This window comes from Sminthopsis crassicaudata, chromosome 1 (genome assembly GCF_048593235.1).
Source record: "Sminthopsis crassicaudata isolate SCR6 chromosome 1, ASM4859323v1, whole genome shotgun sequence".
NCBI lineage: Eukaryota > Metazoa > Chordata > Mammalia > Dasyuromorphia > Dasyuridae > Sminthopsis > Sminthopsis crassicaudata.
In genome coordinates this window covers 402,416,471-402,428,974 of record NC_133617.1, presented here as the reverse complement: position 1 = coordinate 402,428,974, position 12,504 = coordinate 402,416,471, and the positions used below count along the sequence as shown (strand labels likewise).

At 37.3% G+C, this 12,504-nt stretch overlaps 1 protein-coding gene across 1 annotated transcript in view; it reads right to left on the bottom strand.

Moving 5' to 3' along the window:
* Nucleotides 1-11,234, bottom strand: part of ABCA1 (ATP binding cassette subfamily A member 1) — a 145,278-nt gene extending 134,044 nt beyond the window's left edge. Inside the window, exon 1 of the mRNA XM_074280052.1 lies at nucleotides 10,991-11,234. The gene's annotated coding sequence lies outside the window, so the exon portion shown is untranslated. The remainder of the gene's footprint in view (nucleotides 1-10,990) is intronic.
* Between the last annotated feature and the right edge of the window lie 1,270 nt (nucleotides 11,235-12,504).

Here is a 12,504-nt window from a genome sequence, read left to right as displayed (position 1 = left end):
ATCTGATCAAAAATTTCATGTCATTTTTATTAGGGAAAAATCATATATATGTATATAATATACATCTATTCAGTAATTTAATGTCATTTTTATTGGGGGAAAATTATATATATATATATATATATATATATATATATATATATATATATATATATATATATATATATGTGTGTGTGTGTGTGTGTATACATATATATAAGAAATACATATGTGTTCATAGATCTGATCAGTAACTTTGGCATTTTTTTTAAGTACCGTCATACTGTGTCCTGCAAGTCCACACAATTAATACAATTAAAAGGACCTCTGAAAATTGATTCAGTATCTACCTGGCAGAATCTCAATTTCATGGATACACTGTACTTAAGGACCAAACCGCCATGTTTAAGCTCTAGCCTTAGTCTCACTGTTAACCATGAGCAATGGTATTGCAGAATACTACCAGAAGGACTTTCCATGCAAGAAGGGTCTTTCTTTCCTCTGAATTTCTGCAGCATTAAACATCTTAATGTTGCAGCTGCCTTCTCCCTATGTCTCTGTGGACTTCTTCCATTGATGAGTTTTTCCCAGAAGCTTTAAGGCCTGGAAAAAACATTCTTTATTCTTAAGACTTTAGCCATCACTATCCCCAACTCCACAAAAAAACCTGTCAGCTTCTTTTTATATTGTTTTCTTCCTTTAGAATGTAAGCTCTTGGAAGTCAGGAGCTTTCTTTTTACCTTGTATATCCAATTATTAAAAGAGTTAATAGTATTTTATTTCTCCAAATACATTCAAAGATAATTTTCAACATTCACTTCTGCAAAACCCTGTGTACCAAATATTTCTCCCTTCACCCACCCAAGACAGCAAACATCAGATATAAATTAAACATGTGCAGTAGAATAGTGCTTTGAACATATTAAGTGTTTAATAAATGCTAGTTGCCTTAAGTTATCACCCATTTGGCACTTAGTAGCTCATATCTGTCGTTATTTTAGTATGTATCCTCAGTGTTTCACTATTTATGGTTGGTTTGTAGAGTATGAATAATTGCTTGATAGTAATTTTTTGGTGATTTTAAGTCTAAAGTGTGAGCTTCTTGAGGGCAGAGTCTTTCCATCTAGCACTATTGTTAATTTTCTTGTTCATTTGTTTCAGTCTCTCCCTGATCCCATTTGGGGTTTTCTTGACAAAGAAACTGAAACAATTTGCCATTTTTTCCAGCTTATTTTTACAGAAGAGGAGGCACAAAGAGTTAAATGATTTGCCCAGTGTCACACAATGTCTCAGGCTGGATTTAAACTCAGAGCTTCCTGACTCTAAGGCTAGACCATTATAGACCATTATCCACTATGCAACCTAGCTACCCTCCATCCAGCATAATACCTACATATTACCTTTCATAAAGTCAATCAAAATTTGTTGTTTGACAACGAGGATTCTACATTTTCTGACAGGACAATGATGTTTTATTAAAAAACCGTCCAACCAGGGGGGAAAAAACCCCCTAAGATTGCTCTATATGAATTGTACATATATTAGCTCAGGACTGGATTGTGGTGATAAAAGTACATCTGTGGTCTTAATTTGTCACAGAATTATTGCCAAAGCAGATTTCTGCCTGGAGACTATTAAACCATTACTAGTTGAGAGTATAGTTTCTCCTCCAAAGGCTTTAAAAAAAATAAAAAGTGAAAATGTATCTTAAATTCTTAACTTTCTGAGAGATCCTAAGGCCCAGATGAAGTCTCATGGTAAGTAAAATCTAAAAGAAGCTGGCCTTTCTGGGACAGAAAGCAAAGAGACCAATTGAAAAGTGCCTTAAAGGCTCAAGTCTGACCAACAAGCAAAATAAAGTCCAATGTCCAAAGACGTACATAATTCATTTTTTAATGGACATAATTCCTTTTTTTTTTTTAAAGAACCAAACTGAAAAGCTTACATCCCAGAATGTCTTTTATCCAAACTAAAGAACATCAAGTGTTTTCTGATGGTATGTCAGCTTCCTCCCATTCATGTTCAAGAGCGTTCATCCTGAGGATGTGGGGAAATCTCATCCCTAGATTACAGCTACATTATAGCTGCTTCCCTGTGATCTAGTGGCTATCTAGGTGATTATCAAAAGTAAAGGAAAAGCCTTAATTATTATGATTAACAAGTATACACTAATTAAAAATTAAAATTTATTCCAAAAGAAACGTATTAAATTTGACCAAGGTTCAAATGTAGGGTGGTTTTTTGTTTGTTTGTTTTGTTTTGTTTTTTTTAAATCCTTATTTCTGTACCTAAACCAGGTAGGTCAAAACAGAGAAAGAAAATTATAGATAAATTCCCCTAATGAATGATGCAAAAAAATCTTAACACTGTTAATACACAGTGTTAATCACACTGTTCAATATCTCTCAATCTGAAGTGCAGACAGGACTGTGGAAGGTTCTTCATTAGTGCCAACTCAGCAACACTATTACGTATTAGGTGCAGAAGTTGTGTTTATTTTAAAATGAATTTCACTTCTGCCTTTCCTCCGATCACTCTATCACCCTTACTGGATGAGGGGATATTATCAGTTTCAAAAGAGAAAATGGTTCAATTTCAATTTAAGCCATTAGCCTGAGTCCAATTTTCTTTTCCATATTTTGGACAACTCTCTTTAATTTTTCTTCTTTTCTGATTACTCAAGAGTCTCTAAATAACTTCACCTCCCAAACTTAAAGAACCAAGCTGTCAGATCTCTGACAGTTCGGAGGCCTGCTTGACAACTGAATTAGAGTCGGCATCCGGAAACATATACGGTTCCATAGGAAAGGAATTTGACCTTTACATGTCATGTCAAACACAGGAATCATCTATTTAAATGATGATCAATGGCCTGGTCTACTTTTCCAAAGAAGCATCTCTTAAAGTCAGGTGTTATTTTCATGACCTGGAAAGAAATGAGTATGTAGATAGAAAATGGTACACCTGTATTAACCAGTCCTTTGACCTTTAAACAATATCCAAACTCATCTCATTAAGATACTAGCCATCTATCAAGAAAGGGAAGGAGCCAACTACCCAAACATTATATAGTGGTTACCAAAATATTAATTTTCTTTTTTAATTAAAGCTTTTTATTTTTCAAAACATATGCATAAATAATTCTGCAACATTATCCTTTGCAAAACCTTGTGTTCCATTTTTCCTCCTTCTCCCACTAGATAACAAGTAGTCCAATATATGCAAAACACTAATTTTCTGAACCGTATCCTGATAGTATGCAAAAAGTTACCTATTAAAGTTCTTAAACATGCCCAACTTTCTAAAACAGAAGTCCCACACAAGTAGACTGTGCTTCAATCTAAATGAACTTTGCTTTACAAAACAGGCTAGTTCCTGAAAAGTTGAATGCAAACATGAATTTAAGTAAACACAATCTTATTTTTAAATACCCTTTGAGGGAAACTTGCTATTTAAAGGAACACTTTACTGATTCTTTTTATAAAGTGAATAACTCTTAAAAAGAAAAAAAAACATTCATCCCTAAGGTATGTTTGGTAAATCCAAATTTCCTTAAAGTTGCCCATGCCAGGATCAACATTTATACGAGTTCCAAGCCTAAACACCTTGGGTTACTGAGAAACCCATTTGGATTCATGCTGCCATCCACTGGTGAAACGGTTCTTTGAGGAAAAAAAAAAAAGTTTTATGTATTTCTTGTTTAAAAAAAAAATGCTGGTTTCTAATCTTTCTAGAAAGAGTAAAATTAATACAAGGCATTTACTAAAGGAATATTTCATAGAGAGGTCCACTTCAGGCAAAAAAATCTCTTTCACTCACCCAGGTCTAAGTCGGGTTTGTCCCATTACTTCTTTACTTATCCATCCCTCCCTTTCAGCCCCCTTTATCAACATCTCTAGCAACAGCCAATCCCTGTCATTTTACCCTAAATTAAGTACAAGACGACAAGCTGGTATTTTACCCGTTCCTAATCACTGCCTTATTAGGGTCCCAAAAGCAAGAGGGACCCAGAATCCAAATAAACTCAAGGAAATCCAGTGAAGGAATCTATAGGTTTTACTGGAAGTGCTATTTACAACCAAATCACTTCATATCTGATCCTCAGTCTACTAATCTCAAAAATGAGGAACCTGGAATGAAAGCCCTCCAAGATCCTTCCCAGCTGTATAAATCCAGGGTCCTTTGGCTTTGCATAATTTTTTTGGTGAGAGCTGTAGACTTTTCCCCTGGTGAATATCTTCCATGGCCCAATGACATGTTTCTTGCCTCCCCCAATGCTCTTAAATCCCCCCAAAACACTTAAGTTTTGTTTCCACCCAGGAAAGTCATTAACACAACTCAAATTGTGAACTGAGATTAGGGCCATTTTTTTCCCTTGTTACAGATGGACATACTAAAGCATTGAGAAATTAAAATAATTTATTTAATGTAAGCAAGCAAACACTGGTGGAACCAAGAAAAGAAAAAAAAAAAAACAAATGTCAATTCATGTCTGTACACAAAATAAATTCAATTAAAGAAAGGTTAATATTAAGTCAGATTTAGAATTACACAAAACTCAGATTATTCAGATCCACCCTGTGATCCACCATTATGTAGTATGACACGTGAGCATTGAACTGAATTGAGTATCTCCTTCTATCTTAACTGCACCATCTGTTTGGCTATAGAGTAAAAGAAATTTTTTCCAGGACAAATTATGACTTGTGAATTATAGTATGGTTACTGCCAAAGGAGCAAGAGTTCAATAAATATCACTGTCTGGTCTTCATTTGGGGGGAATTAATGCAAGCAACTTAGAGCAGATATTATCTAAGGTAAAACTGACTCCTCAAAGGGTAATTTTAGGCTTTATAAAGAAACATTAGTGTAACCTTATGACAAATCTATGTTTTCTAACAGTATGATCCCAACAACTATTTTTACTTATTCAGAGTGGCCAGCTTAGCTCAAATCCTAGTTAATGTAATATGGATTTAAGTGCAGTATCATTGAAATAGGTCATCTTACACAGAAATTTCTACTGAGAAAAAAAAAAAAGTTAGTGTACTATAACCACTGTTTTCCTAAAATGTGTTAACTGTAAGGCTTTTTTCCCTATTATATTCCTTCAAATGAAAAAAGTACAGATAAATGAAAGACTTCAAAGTTAATCACATCAATTTTTTTTTTCTTTCAGACTAAGATTTCAACTTAAGAAAAGTCGGTGACTTACAGGCATATAAAAGCAAAAATGAATTAGTGACTAGATTTACATATACAAATATGTAGGATTTTAAATTTTTGGTAAATTCATTCCAGTGGGAAAATCTTTCCTAACAAAAATGCATTAATAAAAATACAAATGTGGAATTTCAGGGTGCCACCTTTTTCGAGGAGCACAGCTGTCAAGAAAGGGAAATGAAACTACATGTTTTCAAACAGGATGGGAGAAGAATTGTTTGTTCCAATAAAAATACTTTGGACTCAGCATCTTAAGCAAAAAATTCCCAATCTTGATCATAAATCCATCTAGATTTAACTCGGGTTAATTCCCGTGTAAATTTCTCCTTTAGCTACTCTTCTTTTTCATAAGCATATCACATCAGACTAACTACTTTTAGGATTTTTTTTTTAGAATTTCAATTCATAAGAAAATTCTAAATTAAAACTTATTAGCTGTTTGGCTTCTCCATAGATCATTTCCAGATTGACCAAGGGTAGTATTTTAAAACTTTTTCGTTTCATTAACTGTGTCAGATGCTCATTCACTAAATTTCAGTAAAAATCATGGGCTGAGGGCTGATATGCTTTTTTGGTAGCTTAAGTTAGACCATTGGGGGAAAGTTTCCCCATTGGAGGAAAAATCTGAGGAAAAATAAAAGAAATTGGACCAATTTTCAGCTAAAAAAATTACTGTTCACAAATATTTTTGCTATGTACATTAATTTCACATGTTAATATATCATAAGAGTAACCTGACACTGAAACTTTCTAACAGAATCTCAGTTCATTAACCTGGCACATAAATAAGCTTATCTCCTGACTCCAAGCCATTCTATTCATTATGCTTTGCCTCACTTAAAAAAGTCAAGACATCTCTTCAAGTCACTGGTCCTCCTTTAAAATGAAGAATAAACAAACAAAAAACATGCTAAGGTGAGCACATGATTAATGAAATATTAATATTCTCACGGCATGGAGATTGAAAGGCACCAGAAATGCTACTTGGAATAATATTTTCATTGTCTCTGTACATGTCTATAGTTTTTTTGGTCCCATAATTGTGACATACTCCTATTTATCAGTACAAATTTTCAGCAAAGCTAAAAGTGTCTTAATTTATAGCATTACAAAGCAGTCAATGAGCATAGAAAGGTTAAATGATTGATCCATACCTGTCAAAGATGGAGACTTGAACCCTGATCTTCCTGTGGTAGTCTTACCTACTATACCTTGCTTTCAATATTACAGCTATACTTCCTTATAATATGTAGCTTTAAAAAAAAAAAAAAAAAAAAAAGGTATATCTAACTTCAGTAGAAAACTTTGGAAAAAAATTTCAACTAGCAAAACATTTATAGTTTTAATCAAGGTTTGTTTCCCCCACAAAAAAAAAAAAAAAATCGAGAAGAGGGATAAGTTTGGGTATCCCAATTTATTAAGATATAGGGTAAGAAAAGCCATATCAGGAGTTTTCAATCCTACATCTTTTCCCCCAAGACAAAGTTTTAAATTATCCAATGTCTTCTTATATTAAGAGGAGGCAAAAATGAAAAGAGAAAAAGAAAAAGGAGAAGAATCCTGGATGTGTCTTGTTCTATTTTAACTTGAAAACTACACCTTTAACAAAACAACAGACAGGTCAACAATAACTTAAGGAAAGGCAATTTAGTAATTTCATTTTATCATGACTAATTTTTTTAATCCACTGAAGAGGCAAACTATACATTCTTTTCTTTTGTCAATCAATTTAATAATTGGTTATTATTTTCTGATATGGCTTTGATACGATGTGAACCAAGATACTCAATAAGACATGAGCAAAATAATAGTCATGATCTTAATTTTAACCCAAGAAAAAGTTGGGAAATTTAAAATTGAGTAAACTTTACTCTTTGTTGTTCCTTTTGCAGTGTTGCAATAATTAAATAAGATCCCCAGTAAAGTGAAAAGGAATTCAGCAGGCCTAACGGTGGTAGAAGGTGAAGAATTAATATATCATCTTAATATCTGAACTGGGTCATAGTAGATTACTCATTTAGTTTAATGTCATTCACTGGAATGTCCTTCTTTTCTTCAATTTAATTCCTATGCACTTCATTAAAGGTATAGAAAAAAATCTCACCCATCACACTGTAGTAACTTTTGCTTTTTATGTGTAATACATAGGAAATGAGAGGCAGCTAAATTTCAATAGTCTTGAAAAGAAATTATTAAGGTCTCCTCTTCTACAGAAGCAAGAGTTTACATTGTGTCCTCTTTGAGAATAGATGCATTAAAATGAATATACAAAAACATCTTTTTAACTGATAAAAGCTACTGCCTAAAGAGAACTTCAGTTTCAGTCTACCTCTATTATTTAATAACTTATCTCTGAACAAAAAATCGGCTACAGTATAAAAAAAGTCATCAGGCTATTTGGTAATCCTTTGGTTATTCCAAGATAATCAAGAAGATCAAAATTATAAGAGAGATTAAAATTTTAGACCAAAGAACAAATATAATAAAAAAACAAATATAATACTAAAAGAAAACTGGAGGGGGGGGGGAGAAACTCAATCTTTAAGACCAAAAAATTCCAGCTTCCTCCTCTAAGGAGGGATATATAACTACCAAATATGATAGGGAAAAAAAATCTGACTTGGGGTTTCATTTCACTCCATTTTAATAATACATGTATAATGTGTTCTTAATGTATTAGAAAGTCAGAGAATCCACAGATCGTTAATAACCATTCTACCAATCCTGAAAGATAAGATAGTGTCAACTCAAGACACAGTACAGATGTTTACTGAAACGAAATATGAGCTTGACCTATTACATATATGACAAACTTAAACTAAAACGATTATAAATCTCCACTCTTTGAAGGTCACAAGCTCACAAAAGAAAAATTGAATCCACAGGAAGCTTTATCATTCTTTAATCAAAACTAGTCCTCGTCCTCAGAAGAAAGGCTTATTCATACTCCTAAGTTGTCCCTAGAATTTGTGTCCCTTAATGAATCTCAAAAAAAATTTTCCCTTTTACAAAAAATCTAATGGTGACCTTTGCTTTCAAGTCAATTATTGTGTGTGTGTGTGTGTGTGTGTGTGTATAAAATGCCTTCAAAAAATATCTTATTTGTTCACTGACTTGATACTCACTGACTGTAAGACCCCAGATTGAGGAAGCTGACACTTAGAGAAAAAAAAAATGATTTTCCCAAAGTCACACAATTAATAAAAGTCTGGATTCAAAACAGGATCTTCTGATTCTTAAATTAGTGTTCTTTCCACTATACCCTAAATGATCTCACCTTTAATGAAAGTATGGGAAAAGCTTAGTTTACAATAGCTACTGGGGGTAGGAAGCATTACAGCACCATTTTCAGTCAAAGATTTTCAGGATTATACCTTTTCACTCATTTCTTTAAAAAGGGTTATTGGAAAATTATATTAAAATGAGGCATCTCAAACAATCAGAACAGCTTTGAAAATTACATGTTAATCAAACATAATTAGAAGGGTAAGAGGTGGTATTAGACAGGTAGGTCAGTTAGAATTCTCAGCCAGCCATTCAGTATAAAATGGAGAATAGCACCCAATTCACTTGAAAATAGAGGTCAAACAGAAGTGAAGTGCTTTCCAAACCTTAAAACACAATGTAAGTGCTAATTTTTATTATTAAAACTATACACACACAAAAAGATTTAAAGTTTCTTCAGAGAGCCTAACAATTCTACTATGGGTATGTAAATATATCCTTATGGAGGGAAGGGGGGCTTAAGTATGGACAATTGAAATGTAAAAATAAGACAATAGTTAGTACTGGTTTTTTTTTTATTTTGCATTTTTATTTATATTGGTCTTCCGAGTGAAAATAGCCCAATTTGTATGGAAGAAAAACGTTGTTTTGTTTTCTTGGGAATTGGTGGGGGGGTGAAGAAAGCAAACACCCTCGATTGTAGTGTTATTGCCAAAGGTGAGAAAAAGCAATTAGAACTGTGATTTCATTTGGTTCCATTTTAATAATTAAGGCATTGTGAGTTGCTAAAGCTATGTGTATAATTACTTTGTTTACTGGTCAAGAACCAGGTCTCCATAGGATGTCACAAGAATAAAACAATGAATTGAGTCTCAGGCCTGCGCTCACTTTTCTAAGTATCCTTCAAAAGTATTACTTGTCTTCTAAAATCTGATTATCTCAGGACTGAAGACCAGTAACCCAGTGCCTGCTTTACTCTGGTCTAGTCTGTTTCATTTCTGCTAAGTCCTCAGAGGAGGGAGTCAAAACACAATGAAAACGTCCTGAGCTACAGACCTCTACCACCGGGAAACTTCCAAGATCTAGTCCAGGATTATTGGCGGCAGAGAAACAAACATGAAAATCTGCAAGAAAAGGCTTTCTGTAGTTTCCTCCTAGTCTGCGCCAGCACAGCTTCCCAACCCAGGGCTGACTCAGTCCAGATCAGAAAGGAAACAATGAACTTCCAATCTATAGCCCAGACCGGCTGTCTGCCCTAAGCGTCTCCCGAGTCTGCCCTACTGGCACTTAGGTGGGACCCTCTTCAAGCACCCCACTCCCCACCCCCTACTCCAGATGCAACCCCTACCCGGCTATGCAGAGCTCGGGATTCTTTTACCCGAGAGTAAGAGGACAGAAGCAAGGGGAGGAGAGAAAGGGGAGGGGAGGAAAGGCTTGGGGGGTGGGAGGCAAGGCTTGGGGGTGGGGGTGCTGTTGCGCGCCCCCGCCTCCCCACGCTATGTGGCAGAGCTCGGTGTTCTGCGCAGCCGGCCGGGGTTACTCTCGGTCATTCTAGCTGGGCCGCCGTCTCCACACACAGGCAACAAGAGACCAGCAGCAAATGATAAAAAGACCAAAATTGGGGGTGGAGGGGAAGTCTAGGAGGGAAGATAGAAATGCTACTTAGATTACATTAACCCACCATCTCCTCTTTTTCTGCACGTCTTCTTTAGAAAACAAAAACGTTCACCAGGTGAAACCTGCCTATTAGCAGATTCATTGGAAATCATTAGAACTATCCTCAAAATTGGGGGGGGGGGGGGAGAAAAAAAAAACAATCACTAGGTGTTAAACTGTGTAAAGAACGTCCCGGTTAAGAAGATAAATAAGAAATGCTTTGTTAATAACAACTCATTAGCAAGATAGTTCGATGCTTTTCCTGTTGGTTACCCAGAGGAAGAAGCGAGGTAACCAACTAAAAGAGCGCACGAACCAGACCAGTAAGGGTTCTGGAAGTGTCAGGTATTCCTTGACAAAGCAGAAAGCTCCGGCTGCACCAGGTACATACAGCTCTTCCTCCCCTCAGTTCACCCAAAAAAAAATTTTTTTAAATCTGTATATAGCTCCAGCAGGTCTCCCCCAAAAGTGGTTCGAGTTTTCCCCTTCAATGTCCTTCTCTTCTCACCCACCTTCCCCAGACTCAGCCTCACGGTCAACAGGATGGACAAAGAAAGGGGCCCCGTGCCATTTAGTCCCTAAGGATCCCAAGGGATGCTCGACTTTTTCTCAGGAGAAGAAGAACCTCCTGACTTACTTCCGAGAAGAGTGCAAAGACGAAATGGAGAAAGGGGGTATTTGCAAGCTCCCCAAGCACAGATATGGGCTGGGTAGAAACCTTGCCCAGAGGCGAGAGATGGTAGGCAGATGTGGGGGTCCTTCCACCCAACCGCAAGAACAGACTTTTACTTTTTCCTTCCTCTTCTCCTCCTATCTTCCAAAAAAAAAAAAAGAGGGGGCCCCCCTCCTCCCCCCCCACAAGCAACAACAACAGAACAAAATCTTAAGTTGTTGGAGAAGCTCTTACCTGCTTTCCACTTTTGTTTCTGCGACTCTCCCTCTACCCCTTTGGAAATACGTGTGAAAAATAAAACGAAAATTGAAAAAAAACAAAAAGAGACCCAAGAAATGGGCTCTGGCCCCCGGTAGCCCTTTGGTGCCCCCTCCCCTGCCTCGGCTTTCCTATGGGCACCAGCGAGCTCCTCCTGCTCTGCCTAGCGTACGGTCCTCAGTCCCTCTCTCCCAGAATTAAGGGTTTTTAGCCTGGACTAGTTCCTTTTATAGATTCGGCTGCGCCGAACAGCGGGGTTATTATCGGTCAAACTCTGTTCTCTTTCTCCTCCCCACCCCCTACTTCCCGGCTCTCTGTTTATGTAGTTCAGTCACTCACCGAAAGCACGTGGAGGAACGACACGCCTCTTAAACGGGCAACCGGCTGAGCCCGGCTCCCCTCTCCTCTCCCGGGCGGCTGAATGGCAGATGGGATGAACTGAGGCCGATCGCCGAGGGGGACTCGAGGAGAGCCCTGGCCGTGAAGTGGCCGGCGCCTTGTCCTCCCCTCGGCATTACCAGCAGCCCGAGTCCTCACAAGCTCCAAAGTATCTTTAAAAAAACAAACTTAGGAGTAGAGGAGAGGAGCCAGGAAGAAATTTACTTTCTCCTCTTTTTATTGGGGGGGGGGGGGCGCGAGGGATAGGAGTAAACCGCTAGAAAAAGTTCCTTTTGCCCTTCCTTTGTATTTAGTTTCATTTCCTCAGTTTGGTGACGGAGGCCAGAGATTTGGTTTGAGGGTGGAGGGCGCTTTCTCTTGCTTTTTCAAAGCTTAACTCTTAATGTTATAGGTGCAATTAAAGTCTTTCTCCTCCTTCCCCTTCCACCCCCTTCCTCCATCACTGCCCTTTTGCCCAGAGTGGGAGACCCAGGTCAGACAGATTGCTAAAGCAAGTGAAGAGGCACTTGCTCCGTCTCCTTCCCCACCCCCAACAAGGACACCCGTGCGGGGGGAGGGGCACGTGCGGCGTGAATTCCATGGCTGCTTAACCAGAACATCAGTGTTCACAGCTGCCCGGCTCACTACCTACTTGGGGCCTGGGGTCAGGTTAGAAAATCACCATTATTCTCAGAGAACAATGAAAAACAAGCCATTCTCTCAAAGCCTCTATAAGGCGCACATGCTTGGATAGACGCTAGCTAGAGAATCAATCTCTAGACTTAGTAATTAATTACACTATAACTGCCCTCCAACCCCTTTTCTGCACTACCATTAGGTGTGGAGACCTGAGTTCTAATCCCATATACACATTTGCCTTAACTCTGTGACCCTGGGCAAATTACTTAAGGGTTTTCTGCCTTATTTTCCTCGTCTGTAAAATGTAGCTAATAATACCCATCCCCTACCTGCCTCTCAGGCATGTTATGGAGATGAATAAAATATTTGTTGAAACACTTTGAGCCTTTTAGAACAAAGACTCTATAAACATAGAAGGTATTATTATAGGGTTGTTGGTGTTATTTTAGGTTGCATTGGCGGCCCATAAAGCA